This window comes from Schistocerca gregaria, chromosome 8, assembly GCF_023897955.1.
Source record: "Schistocerca gregaria isolate iqSchGreg1 chromosome 8, iqSchGreg1.2, whole genome shotgun sequence".
In the NCBI taxonomy this organism is placed as follows: Eukaryota; Metazoa; Arthropoda; class Insecta; order Orthoptera; family Acrididae; genus Schistocerca; species Schistocerca gregaria.
In genome coordinates, this window is record NC_064927.1 from 510437933 (window position 1) to 510451417 (window position 13485).

The 13485-nt window shown below is 39.6% G+C and overlaps 1 protein-coding gene across 1 annotated transcript in view; it reads right to left on the reverse strand.

The window, feature by feature from the left end:
* The window catches only part of LOC126285284 (uncharacterized), a 207643-nt gene that overhangs the window by 129990 nt on the left and 64168 nt on the right, over positions 1–13485 (reverse strand). The window lies entirely within an intron of this gene.

The window sequence follows — 13485 nt, forward strand, 5'->3', positions numbered from 1 at the left end:
GATACTGAATCGAACTGGGAAAAAGAAATGTATGACACAACTTGACAAATTGCAGGCATTTGCTGATAGGACACACACTAAAGCATCAAGAAATCTTTATCTACATCTACATGGCTACTCTGAAAATCATACTTAAGTGCTTGGCAGAGGGTTCACTGAACCACCTTCATATACATTCTTTATTATTCACTAATGGAAGTGCTGCAGGTAGAAACTGCAAAGGTAGACCAAGGCTGAAATAGAGTAAACAGTTTGCAGTGGATGTAAGTTGCAGTAATTATGCAGACGCTTGCCTAGAAAAGACTAGCACAGGGAGCTGCATCGAACCAGTCTTCGAACTGAAGACCACAACAACAGTTCAGTGACCTAACTGATTATATTAGTAGTACGTGGCGTATTTAATTACATGATTTTCTCCCGATGTTACAGATAGAACGTAACAAAGAATATCGAAAATATATCAAACCAAATTGTTACAGAATACGCATTCGACTGACATAACTGGAAGCTTTGCAGTAGGTAATTGACTGATATTCACAATTTTTTTTAATATTACTATTTCTAAGATGCACTATCATTTTTGTCGGTTAGTTTGACAAAGGAAGCTTGTTCCGTTATTTTTTAGTAAAAAGTTTCCTGATTTGTAGTCGTCAGATGGAAGATTGTGGGCGCCCACAGAGACATGAACGGGGGTGAGGGGGAGGGGACAGTAGGAGCAGCTGCACATAATGAGAATTCATTTAGTTTAAAAATTTGAAAAAAAGTCGTGTAACCCAAGAGCCAAGCTTTTGTGACCTAAAATACATGACAATTATCACCATAACAGCCTGAAAATGTCGATAAAAGTGTCATAAAAATGATTTAAAAACTACGTAAAGTGAGCAATAAACTGAAGTAGAGTAATAAAAAACTTTGTAGGAAGCTGAAACTGAAAATATAAAAAGGAGATCTAATTAAGAAAGCCATGTTTTTCTCTAAGAAATCTCTTTCTCTGAAGCTGCACGAAAATTACTGTATAACCATCTTAGAGCTATTGCAATGGGTGACAGTCAGCCTGAAGAGGTTCTCGAAAGTGGTAGAATGTACTTGCAGTTAGAAAATCTTTCAACATTTTTGAAACAATTGGAGCGTGCACTTTGATACTCCCTGTCAATTTCAAACACGAACCTAAAAAGTCGAACACGAATATCGATATATCAAAAATGCACATTTCATTTGGTACAATATCGATACAAAATATGAATAGTTTTTATTTCACGCACGAGGGACTTGAGGTGATGAGATACACGAGGAAAAGCACCACCACAGTTGTGTCTTGAGCATGTCTTTATCCTACTTCACGACTAGTTACAGCGGCACATTACCGCCATCCTCAGGCCCCACCTGTACCTTGGCGCATTTACCGTGTTGTCTCCAAACGGTGACGAGTACAGACTCCTGACGGAAGCAAGCACACGTCAGCTAGTAAGAAGGATCCCACAGTAAATGCGCCAAGAAAATCAAATACTCTTTTGGCAGGGAGGGGGGTCTGAGGATGGCGATAATGTGCCTCCAAACCTAGTTGTGTTCCCTGGGGCACACCCGAAGTTACTTCTACATCTGACGTTGACTCACCATCTAAGGTAACGTGCTGCGTTCTCCCTACCAAAAAGTCATCAATCCTGTCCCAAATTTCACTTGAAACCCATATATGATCGTACTTTTGACGAAAAGCATAGGTGTGGTATCTTGAAGGAAAGGAGACTTAGTTATGGTATTATGTGAGCTACGTTATTATTATATTATGTTGAAGAAAAGGAGATTAATGATCACTTAAAGTATAAGATATTTTTTTTTGAGTACGTGGAAACGAGACAAACATTATAAATTCAAGAATAATGGAGATGGCAGGAAGAGAACATTTCGACTGGACTGCATGTCATTGTCTCCATGGGTGATTTGTTCTAAAGCAGTTAAAGGTGCGCTTCGTACGTTGTGTATGCTTTTTCTGACCACATACAGTACATGGCAGTAATCAAGGGCCATTCATATGCCGCCAGTCCATTAATATGAAAAGGTTTCGCGAATTTGCAAAAACGCGTACGAAATCCGAATCGAATTAGAGGTGGAGTGGAAAAATCAAGTGCTTTTCTTCAGTAATATGAAAACAAGACTAACAGCGCAGGGAGAGCACAAAGAGAATCTTATGAAAAAGTTTTGCATCACCCCAGTTCCCAGAACTCCTGAGGACAGATGTTGACTGTGGATATTGTATCGCAGACACAGTCCCATTGACTCTTGTGCAAATTACTAAATCGTGCTAAGCTGAAGTCAGTTCTTTCCTGAGTATTGCTTTGTGCATCGCATGACTTGGCTGCAAGAGAAAAACAGAAACTGAAATGCTGTTTTTGATTATTTATTATAACTGAGAGTACAGTCAGATGAGGAATATTGGAGAAATATTTTGAAAGTGCCTCTAACAATGCAGCCTACGTTTCTCGTCGAACTAATTTTGAACCTGAAGCAGACTGTATAGTTTTATGTTATGCATTACTGCATTATCCTGAAGGCTGGGAATACAATGAAGTTTCCACACACTCGATTTGAAAATCGATGTCGAAGCTTATTGCTCAAAAGCGCAAAATGTGGAAAACGATATCGATGTTAAAATTTTAATGACTGGATAACTACCAATTGCGAGAACAGGGCTTCCTACACGACCAACAGAAAATAACGTAAACTGCGGCAAAATGCAGAAAAGGGAAACATTAAAAAAATTGTGTTGCTGTACGTTCTGTTTATAGCACGGACCAAATACTAAAAGTGCTCTGTAGAAACCAATAGGGGAAAATGATAAGCAGATAACAGTATCCTCAAAATTCCTAATTCACGTGAGTGAGAAAAATGTTTTGCCCTAATGACGAGAAAATCAGCGGCTGACACTGTGTAACGTAAGTCATTTAAAATTTTCTTGTTACCTCTCTTATACGTAACGTAATACTTTAATACCATATCAATGGTTAAACAACGTCCTTTGGCTTAAAAAAGTAATTCCATGTTCTTTCTTTCGGTCAGACCTGTAAGTCACCAAGCCGCAAAGTGTCCACCACAATAAGATTCAGATGCTTCCATATATCATGCATAACACTAGCGAACAGGCTGACTCCTAAAGCTTTTAATAAACAAAGCTCTTGTCTGTCATTCCTCACATTTGTGACGATTTTGAATTAATTAATTAATGTCCTTTAAAATGGTCATTGGTCTATTCTATTTAGCCTAATACGAAAATCCGTTTGAAAAAGGTCTGCCCTAGCTGCTAGGTATTGTTCTAGATACCAGAGCACCAAGATGCTTAGAAAGATGTCCCGAAACCAGAACAACAACTTGGGCTGCTCTTGCTGTGGCGCTGCGCACATTACCAAGCTAAGTAGGGTTGCACTTTATACATACCTTATAATACACACATCAAAGAAGGCTTTGCACCACCACGGATCCGAGAGTTCCGGAAACCGTACAAAAAATTGCAATAGACATCAACATAAACATCATTTCCGCTCTTTTTATTGCTCGTGAAAAACACACGTTGCCTGTTGTACCACCATAAAGCGAGGCCTTCAGAGGTGATGGTCCAGAATGCTGTACGTACTGGTACCTCTAATACGCAGCAGCACGTCCTCTTGCATTTATGCATGCCTGTATTCGTAGTGGTATACTATCCCCAAGTTCATCGAGGACTGTTGGTCCAGATCGTCCCACTCGTCAATGGCGGTTCGGCGAAGATCCCTCAGAGTGGTTGGTGGGTCACGTCGTCCATAAACACCCCTTTTCAATATACCCCAGGCATGTTCGATAGGGTTCATGTCTGAAGAACATGCTGGCCACTCTAGTCGAGAGATGTCGTTATCCTGAAGGAAGTCATTCACAAGATGTACATGATGAGGACCCGAATTGTCGTCCATGAAGACAATGCCTCTCCAGTATGCTGCCGATATGGTTGCACTATCGGACGGAGGGTGGCATCGTACAGCCGTTACGCCTTCCATGACCACCAGCGGCGCACGTCGGCCCCACATAATGCCACCCCAAAACAGGAGGGAACGTCCACCTTATTACACTCGCTGGACAGTGTGTCTAAGGCATTCAGCCTGACCGGGTTGCCTCCAAACACGTCTCCGACGATTGTCTAATTGAAGGCATATGCGACACTCATCGGTGAAGATAACGTGATGCCAATCCTGAGCGGTCGATTTAGCTTGTTGTTGGGCCCATCTGTATCGCGCTCCATGGTACTTACACATTCAAAGATGGACCTCACCACGGACGTCGGGAGTGAGGCCGCGAGACATGAAGCCTATTGTGCACAGTTTGAGTCGTAATACGGCGTCCTATGGCTGCACGAACAGCATTATTCAACATGGTGGCGTTGGTGTCAGGGTTCCTCCGAGCCATAATCTATAGGTAGCGGTAATACACTGTAGTAGTAGTCCTTTGGCGGCTTGGGTGAGGCATGTCATCGACAACTCCGACTCTCTGTTTCTGTTCCTCGTCCGAACAACATTGCTTTGGTTCACTCCGAGAAGTCTGGACACTTCCCTTGTTGAGAGCCCTTCCTGGCACAAAGTGACAATGTGGACGCGATCGAACCTCGGTACTGACCGTCTAGGGGTGATTGAACTAAAAGATAACACAAGCTGTGACCCTCCTTCTTGGTGGAATGATTGAAACTGATTGGCTGTTGGACCTCCTCCGTCTAATAGGCGCTGTTCATGCATGGTTGTTTACATCTTTGGGCGGGTTTAGTGACATGTCTGAAGAGTCAATGGGACTGTGTCTCTGTTACAGTATCCACAGTCAACGTCTGTCTTCAGGAGTTCTGGGAACCAGCGTGATGTAAAACTTTTTTTGATGTGTGTATGTGGATTTAAATTGTCTAAGTAACAAGTTTCTATCAATAACCACAGCTTGGTGGAAATCCAGTTTTCCTTAGAGTGGTCTATGTATTCCACCTTAACCTAGTAGTAATATTGCTATCATTAACGCTATTAGTTCTTAGAAAATAATTTTACATTGTCAGTAGAAGCATTCAAACAAATTTTCATATTATTACTACATTTTTGCTACTATTTGGAGGATTAAAATTATTGTCATTTCTTTAGTAACTACGACAAAAAAATACTGTATGTATACAATCTTGTTCCCACATAAGTCGGGGCCTAAATGCCCTAATCTGTTCACGTTAAATAAATAAGTAAATGAATAAAAGTAAATATCAATTTATGTATTTGGAAATCTTTTCTGAAAGTAGATGTCTGGAGCCTAGCATTGTACAGGGGTTAAATGCGGACGCTAAACAGGGAACAAAAGCTTTTCAAATCTGGTGCTATAGAAGAATACTGAAGATTGGATAGATAGAGCGAATAACTAATGAGGAGCTTCTGTAAGGAACTGAGGCGGAAATGAAGTCATGGCAGAACTTGACTAAACTAAGAGACTGGTTGGTAGGAGACATTCTGAAGCGTGAAGGAAATATCAGTTTGGTACTGGAGGGAAGTGACGCAGTAAAATTAGTAGGGTAGCAAAACCCTCATTACAGTAAGCAAGTTCAAATGGCTATTCGTTCTAGTAATTGTGCAGCGGTGAAGGGAACTGCTCCACAGACCAACGTGGAGAGCTACATAAAGCCAGCCTTCCAACTGAAGATCACAACTGCATCATTTCAAGTAATATGTAACTGAACGTAGCAAATGTGATGGCCTAGAGGGTTCATAATGTGTTGAACTACTGTTCTTGATCTATATAAACCATGAATCTGAACTCAACCGACTAAATTTCGCAACTTGTTCAGGATTGTTTTCTGAGTATTTTGGATTATTGCAAAGTGATTGCATTACGTTTAATTTCTAACCCCATTTTTGTTTGGCTCTGGATCACACTGAAAATAGCTGCCAAATTTGCAATTATTGACCGTGTGCATATTTTGTCTTGTTTGGAAACAAAGTTGTTCCATTCAGTTGCATGTTTACTATATGACCACAGCACTGCCTACTTTACCCCTTGGCCTGAAGCTTGCATTGGGTACTGCTCGCTTCTGCCTCGGGTTGTTTTTCGGTAGCGTTAGTGCCACGCTACGAGTGATTCATAGCGTACGGACTGATTTAGTGACGGAAAGTTGTCCAGTAATCACCTCCTAGATGCATTCACTGAATGAACTGGAAAAGCACTTCAGTGGTGCTGTATCGGACTGTTCCCGCAGCGACGGCAACCGTTTCGCAGCGCTTTTGCATCTGTTGTTACATGTCACTGTGTCTTGTATTGCAGAATTTAGTGATTGCACGTAACAAGTTTTATCACTGAGTAAGAGGTCCATGACTAACGAGTTTATTGCTAGCGCACTCAAGCGGATGTAATTTCGATGGATAGCTCACGCTCTGCCTGCGATATGTAAGCTGTATGAGAATCGCAGACCAGAGAGCAGAGCCGGCAGCAGTGGGAGCCGCGTCATCAGTGGTAGTGGTGGTGGTGGTGGCTCGCAGTCGGGCGGTAGGGTCGGTCGTGCCTGAGCGATGTAGTGTAAGGTAAAAACAGCCGCGTGCATATCTAATTTGATGCAACTAAATTTGTACTATTGTTATATCAAGTACCATGTAAATGTCTTTAAAACTTTTTTAATGATGATCTTTCCTATAAAATTAACTTTTGACAATCATTCATCTGAATTTAAAGAATATACGAATTTCTCCAATCCATGGCCGTCCAGATTATCTTAAAAAAATCAGTTGTTTCTTTTTATACATGACAAATCCAGCGGCCAGCATTGCACTGGGCTGTGCCAGAAAAAATTCTTATAGGAGCAGATATATGCACGTTATTCGGCGACTTCTTTGAGGTAAGAATTTTCAATTTATTCAGAATGATCTTTCAGGGCCATGACGCAGCACTGCCCACGTCCAAATTTACCAGTTTAGATTCACAGTTAGTTAATTATTGAAAGGTAATATATGAGTCACATTTTTTTTAAATGGAAGGTTAGTCACGTTACTATTGAGACGTTATGGAATAATAAACTGTTGGGAGGTTACATTAAATGTGAATGTTATAATTATATATCTAATTTTATACATTATTTTTTCTGTTGGGAGGTTACAACTGTTTGAAAGTATTTTCACAAAAACAGAGGTAAATAGAGTAAGAAAGCGAATAAATCCCATAACTCCATCGGAGATCACTGGTCTCTTGTATCAAAATATTCGGGAAATGTTCTTGAACGACATCGAAATTTTATCAATAGAGTTCGGTTCATCCCATTACTGATTTATCGGAGGCACTGGAGGACTTGTCAGAAATCCTGATGTTCGATGATGATGTAAGTAAAAAAAGATAAAGCGCTCAAGCACATCCACGGAAAAAAGGCCAAAGAATGATGTTACAGACTTACAACTGGTTCATAAGAAACAGTGCATCCCTTTATCTTACATATAATAGCAAATTAAAATGACTTACAGATACCAGAAACAGGGATCAATGTGTAAACATTCAAAGGAACTCATATGAAATACAATGCATTCAAATGAGTAAGAAAAAGAGCTAACACAGGATTTTGCATGAACTGTGAAATTCACAACATCTACGTCTACATCTACATCTTACTCTACAATTCACATATAAATGACTGGCAGAAGGTTCATCGAACCACTTTTAAGCTATTTCTCTACCATTCTGCTGTCGAACAACGCACGGAAAACGAACACTTACATCTGTCTGTGCGAGCTCTGATTTCTCCTTACGTAGGTGGCCGACGACCAAACATTTTCACACTCTAAGGAGTAAGTTGGTGATCGAAATTTCACGAAAAGATCTTGCTGTAGCGAAAAGCTCCTTTGCTTTAATCAATGCCACCCCAGTTCGTGAAGTCACACTACTGTAAGTATAGATATTTTCCATATTACGTTGTGTATCTCTTCATCTTACGGAGAGTAATGCAGTGTAATTATAAATGACTTACAGGTGTCTCAGGCAGGTATCAAAGAGTAAACATCGAATGAATCTCCTTTTGTAAATGTGCATTTCAGGTAGCTCGAGTAACTAATCAAATTTGGGGAAAAAGAATTCTGTGACACAACATGACTAAAAGAAGGAATTAGTTGACATGAACATCGAGAGACATTAGTGTCACTACGGAAGGAAGTGTGTCGTAATCGAAAGACAATTAAATAAAAAATTATTTACATCGTAGGATCACTCTTCAACTTGTCATTTTATGTCAAATGCAGTTCAAATAGATTTAGGTTGCAGTACCTGTTCAGAGACGAAGAGGCTTCCACAGGATAGACTAACACTGAGAGCCGTATGAGTTGCATCAGTCTTCAGACAGAGGAGTACAACCACAACAACAACAACTTGACACCAGTTAGTGGATAAATTAGCATAAAAGTTCAGCACGCCTGCTTTGCTCTTAGATATCACTCTCATCCTGTAATGGTTCCTGTACTTTGTCTCAATATTGTTCTGTATTGTACAGGATGGCTAGCTAGTATGGAAATGTTTTAAGGCTTCCTTACAAAATTTTATTCAGAATTTTTCTTCATATTTCTCAACCGCTCATCTAACTGTTTCTTCCAGTACTTTTCTGATAAAGCCAGGTACATTCGCCACCATGGCGAGCAAATATTCACAGTGTTAGGTGCTGACCAATTCTTGGAGCGCCGACCCCAGAATGTTCACTTTCTCATGGGATGCATGGCTTGGGCTATCTTTCTCCGGGTCTGCTTTCCCTTGACTTGGCACCTGCTAATTGAAACATTAACTGTTTTCTTTCTCTTCCCGTTCATCGACCCTCTATATCCACTTAGACTGGTGGCCTCACTTACAGTCCAGCCTGCGCAAGCCCTCTGTACTCAGAACTAGTGTATTACACCAAAATATACTTTATTTATAATATTTTTTTCATTTCAGTCTCCATTCAGACCCCCACATTCTCGTCCATTCTGAACCCACGCTCCTATACCTGTACAGTTCTATGTCATAATCATGAGAGGCAATGCAACTGGGCTCAAGAAAGAGTTTATTGTCCAGCAGCAAGCAGTAAGAAAATTCTGTGAAGTTAATAAACACAAGCTTCTCAATGATTCTAATTAGCGTAATAATAAGAGCAGCCTCCTTTTTGTAACGATAAGGGTGGTGTCTTTTTGTGATATGTATCATCACTTTTTCGCTGCCGCAAGTTGAGTCCATTTACAGATAAAACTCTTCCAACTTTTTCTGTTCCTCCAAAGCTGTCGTTTCTTTATCTGATTCCAGTTAGCACCAAGAATTTCCAGATCCTTGAGAATCTGTTGTATAAGCTTTTACAAGATAGTCCTCCTCATACATTTCTCTCGAAGTTGCCCTCATGGTCTGGAGCCATCCTCTTCATTAACATGTATAGTCCAAGCAGGATTAGGTGGCCGATATACAGTGACTAGTCTTCGTCCAAAGTCCGCAGCTCGTGGTCGTGCGGTAGCGTTCTCGCTTCCCACGGCCGGGTTCCCGGGTTCGATTCCCGGCGGGGTCAAGGATTTTCCCTGCCTCGTGATGACTGGGTGTTGTGTGATGTCTTTAGGTTAGTTAGGTTTAAGTAGTTCTAAGTTCTAGGGGACTGATGACTATAGATGTTAAGTCCCATAGTGCTCAGAGCCATTTGAACCATTTTCTTCGTTCAAGGCTCTGGGCGAATCCATTCATTTATTCAGAAGGAAAAGCCAACAAGTGTTTTCCACCTTTCGGCCTGTCAGTGACGACATAATCGAGGAGCACGCCTTGCAATCTTTTTCAAACGATTTTACAGAAACTACCTGCATTACTTATAGCTTCATATGCCAGGTTTATAATGATGTGCCCACAGTTTCGTTAATGGTTATAGTTATTGTGATATTTACGTGGAAGTACTACGCTGCGCGAAATTCGGGAAAGTTTGCAATGAAAAATAGAGGTCGCTATGATTTTACGTTTGGTGCATACTGTGTAATATGCACCAAACATAATACGTGAAACCAGGAACACAAAGGGCCTGAGTGACATTTTCTAAAATTTCCAGTTTTATTGAAGTTATGGTAGTTAAAATAGTAATCTTTTGAGTGGTAAAGAGATCTAAGTGGATTTCTTGACAGGTGCTGCCACATAGCGGAGCACCCCTTTACCATGTAACAGACGTAGTTGATTTCTTAGAGGGCTAGGGGACTATGTGTCACTTTCATCTCTTTCATTCTAATTCGTTTTGTTTCGCCGTCGCACGTTACAACTTGCTTCTGAATTTAAGCAGTCCATGGGCCTAGTTTTTTCCCAACCGTTTAAACGTTTCTCAATAAATGTGATGTTTTAGTTTCCACATTAAGAATAATAACTTTTCAATACTGTAATACTTCAGCTGTGAACGAAAAATGGATAACACAGTGACTGGTCCTCCTATAGATAACATTGATGACATTGATGACAACCTTTCTGACTCAGGTAAACTAGCTATGTAATTACACTGAAAACTATCGACTACCTTAGCAGTTTAAATTAAAATAATTAGTAATCAAGTCCATAAAATAGCACTGAAGTCATTGTAAAATGAGGTTAAGTGAGGTCAACTTTTGTTTACCAAGCTTAATGTTTCATTGTGCTTTGTAGATCCACCATACATTTTGAGAAATCTCTCTGATGATGACAAGAACTATGATCTTGGCGAAGGAAGTGTTACAAGCAGTGAAGAACTGTCAGGTAATTTGATTTATTTTGTCTATTCATTGTAGAGTAAAGCTCTCCTTTCTTCTGCTGGGAGATCTTCGAGATGATAGAACTTCTTGCCTCAGGGACCTACTTATTTTATTGTCTTTATATTTAAAGTAGTAAATTTATCTATAGCTTTTGGTTGGTCCCCAGTCAGTCGTTGCAGCACAATCAAATAAACTCTGTAAGTGATCGGAATATGATAAAGGAAGCATTATTGCGTATTATGCTCCTGTTATTAGAAAACCTTTTGAGCGCTTTTTAATATTCACCCTTTAAAACTATTTTTTGTTTCCAAAAAGTGGTGAAGAAGAAGGTGGAGCACTGGAAAACCTACCTGAAAACGCCATTCTTCCAGAGCTTCAGCGAGGAAGAAACTAGTAAAAAAAGTTCAGGCTTGGAAGCAATAACAAAGAAAGAAGCTGAGAAACTTAGGTCAGTCGTATGTTGGAAACACAGAATACGCAGGAAAAAAGAAATGCAAGCATACGATCGCAACTGCCAGTATAAATGTACTGATAACATCTCTTCACAACAAAGACAAAACATTTTTGATTCATATTGGAAACTTGGAAGTTGCAAACAGCACTTCTAAATAGAGCAGTTGTGTTAGAGCCTGTAAAAGAGAGCAAAGAAACAGCTGCAAACAGAAAAAGGTGTTTCATGTATCTTTAAGCTACGTGGATATAGAGTTTGCACAACATTTTTTCCTCAAAACCGTAGATAAATCAAATAAAAGAGTTAGAAATGTAAATGTAAAAAAGGGAAACAACTGCTCGAGTGACTTTATGGGATCTAAGGGGTAGGAAGGAACCATAAACAGAAATTTCGAAATAATCAAGGAACATATCGGAAACTACCTTCGTTGTCAAATCCATTATAGTTGGGAACAGTCTCCAATTGTGAGATACCTTAACCCTAACTGAAATTTATCTAAAGCGAATGATTTGTACACAAAATTTTGTAAAGAAGAAAAAGCCTGAGAAAGAAAATTTTTACAGAAAAACTTTCATCACTGAATTCAAACTAAGTTTCCTCAGGCCCCCCAAAGTGACACCTGCGTAACATGTGACAAGCTGCAAGTTGTGATAGAGAATGATATCAATGAAGAAAAACAAGCCGCAGAAACAGAAAAAACATTACATCTGTGAAAAGGGGAAGCTGTTAAAGATATAAAAAAGAAATATAGCCAAACAGATGATAACGATGTTGTATCTGTTTCAAGCGTCAAAAGATGATGTCAACTCCAAAAGTAAGAAATTCAAGTGCTTACTACATGCAGCAATTGATGACATATAACCTAGGCATCCACCACCATAACACTCAAACACTCAAACAGGGCATATGTACATGTGGCATGAGGGCAAACTGGAAGAGGATGCCAAGAGATAGCATCCTACCTCCTTAAGTGTATCTCTAGCCTGCCTCCCTATATGAAACACTTAGTAGAATTTAGCGATAACTGTGGAGGGCTCAACAAAAGCCATTAGACCAGCAAATTTTGGCTTTATGTCTGAGAAACACTCGAATTGAAACAGTGACACACCATTTTATGGTGTCAGGTCATTTGTACAATTACTGAGAGCAAGATTTTGTGCTCGCAGAAATTAAAAAGAAAAAAAGCCACAGAGGCATGTATGTCTCCAAAGACTGGATGAATTTCGCTGCATCTTCAAGCTGAAAATTTATTGTAAAACTTATGGAACATGAGGATTTCATTAATATCCTGCAACTCAATACTTTCATTCCAAAAGTAGTAAAAGGAATCCGAGGAATGTAAGTTCTGCACTTCAACAAGTCAAGTCCAACCACTGTATTTTACAAGAACACATCAGGAAGTATGGAGACATTCAAAGCGTTTCGAATAATTCCGTCCATATCAAGTCGCCTTCCTGCACAGCTGCCATTTCTTCAGCTGTCGGATGTGAAACCTAACGTGAAGAAGAAGAAGAAAATATGACGATCTTATGGAACTTCTCCAATTTGGCCTACCAATCCACTACCTGTTCTACACTGGGCTGCCCCATAACGTGACAAAGGAAGCAAACACGCCAGTTTTTGAAACAGAAGAATCAGAACCCGCCTACAGCATTAATGATACAGACATTGGTGATTAGGTTTTCTTATACATATGACCTTTTCAATTTACCCAAAATGGCCCGTATAAGTGACATATCAAATGCAGTTCTTTTCATAACCCTGGTACAATTAATAAACATACATATCTTAAACTATTAGTTACAAGCAGAAGCATATTACTAACCTTCCTTATTCATCCTTACATCGGGCTTCACGTTGTTAAACACTGATTGGCACCTGAACTAAATAATGAAAGCTTTTACAGGTCACTTGTAGCTGAAGCAAGCAAAAAAGGCCCTCAACAAGGTTCAATAGTTGCTCCACTTATATTAGTGACTGATTTAAATGACATGCCCAACACATACTCATAAGATATACTTTGGCAAAATTAATAACAATTATTGATTTTTAATCAGTTAAAACTGAGCATTTACAATGCGAATGGACTTTCGTCAGAGATACGAAAAGACCTGAATGATCAGCTGAAAAGAGTACTTAGTGTATTGAAGAGGAGTTATAGCATGAATGTCAACAAAAACAAAATAAGGGTAGATGAATCTACTCAAATGAAATCAGATTATGTTTTGGGAATTAGTTTAGGAAATACAACACTAAAAGTAGTAGATGAGATCTGGTATTTGGACAACAGTATAATCAACCATGGTTGAAATGGCGACG